This window comes from Austrofundulus limnaeus, unplaced genomic scaffold (assembly GCF_001266775.1).
Source record: "Austrofundulus limnaeus strain Quisiro unplaced genomic scaffold, Austrofundulus_limnaeus-1.0 Scaffold165, whole genome shotgun sequence".
Classification (NCBI taxonomy): Eukaryota; Metazoa; Chordata; class Actinopteri; order Cyprinodontiformes; family Rivulidae; genus Austrofundulus; species Austrofundulus limnaeus.
In genome coordinates, this window is record NW_013952567.1 from 371228 (window position 1) to 372603 (window position 1376).

A 1376-nucleotide genomic window follows, 5' to 3' on the forward strand; every position below is an offset into this window, starting at 1 on the left:
GGGTCTAGAGCCAGCAGTCGTGGGAGAAGCAAGGTACACACTGCATTTCTCAAGGCTATCCCAGGGACACAAAGATACACTCACATCAAGTTTCAGTTCTGATCTACCTCATAACTGAACATGCATGTTTTTGGTYACTGGAAGGACACTTAAGAAAACCCACGACTGCATGGGGTGAAAATGCAAACTCCACAGGTCACAAGCAGGAGGCAATCCTGCAGCTTTCTTGCTGTGAGGTGACCACTCTAAGCATCATTATTAAAAGTTAAAGTTTAATGAAATCTTGGCATGTCAGGCATCTTCTTGATCGTCCTAAAAGGTTGTAAACAGGTCACCGTAGAATTTTATCAAGGATATTTAAATGTGTACAGTAGCTCATTTGATTTCTCTCAGCCTTTTGTTTTATTCATTTATTAATATGACCTTTTATGAATTGCCTGAAGCTTCCTCCAGAAGACAACAGATGTAAAACTAWTGGTAATTTTCAGAGTTTTTTTTTATTCCACTGTGAGAATTTGTTTTACCTTAATTCTGCCCATTGGCTCCCACAGGGATTTTTTTGTAGATCTTATTAACAGTAATGCTTATTGTTTTTATTTTGTACTAAGATGTCCAGAAATAAATTTATATAAGCAAGAACTTCAAATGGAGGTTTTGAAATTAGATGAAGGAAAACCCTCTCTTGTCCAAAAGCTGAAAAACCTGCACATTATCCAGTTTAAATAAGCTTTTTTTATTATTTTATTTATGCCTAGCCATTATTATACTTTCTAAAATCAGGTAACCATACTGATGAAGTTTCAAAACTGTACTTTTGAACACTGTTTTAAACAGATCATCATTTTCACATTACATGTCACTTACCATGATTGGTAAGACTGGTATGCCTAAATAAGTATTTTAAACATTTTGGTATTTTTTTACTGTGTTGATCTATAAAACGAGTCAGCATGTGACTCCTCGTTTTAAGTTCTTCTTGTGAATAATGTTTAATTCAGGCAGTCTAGTTGCTGTCTCAGGACTTTTTGATCCTCACTGAAGACATGACTATCTTCTTGCCAAAGTCAAATTCTGCTTCACTCTGCTACTTTTCCCTAAGACTGTGCAAAGAGTCATGGAGAGAATGCCAACAAGTACATATAGTTAAAGTAAAAAGGGAAAATCTTAAACTTCGTGATATGTTTTGAGTTTGTTATTGTCATTGTCGTTTCCAGAATAAACACATACAATGGAATCAACGTCATAGATAAAGGAACTGGCATTAAGGAGCTTCACTTAGTATTATGTCTTCATGAATAAAAGAAGAGGTTCACCGTCTTCCATCCATCCATTTTCTGTACACGCTTCTTCCTTTTCAGGGTCGCGTGGGTCACTGG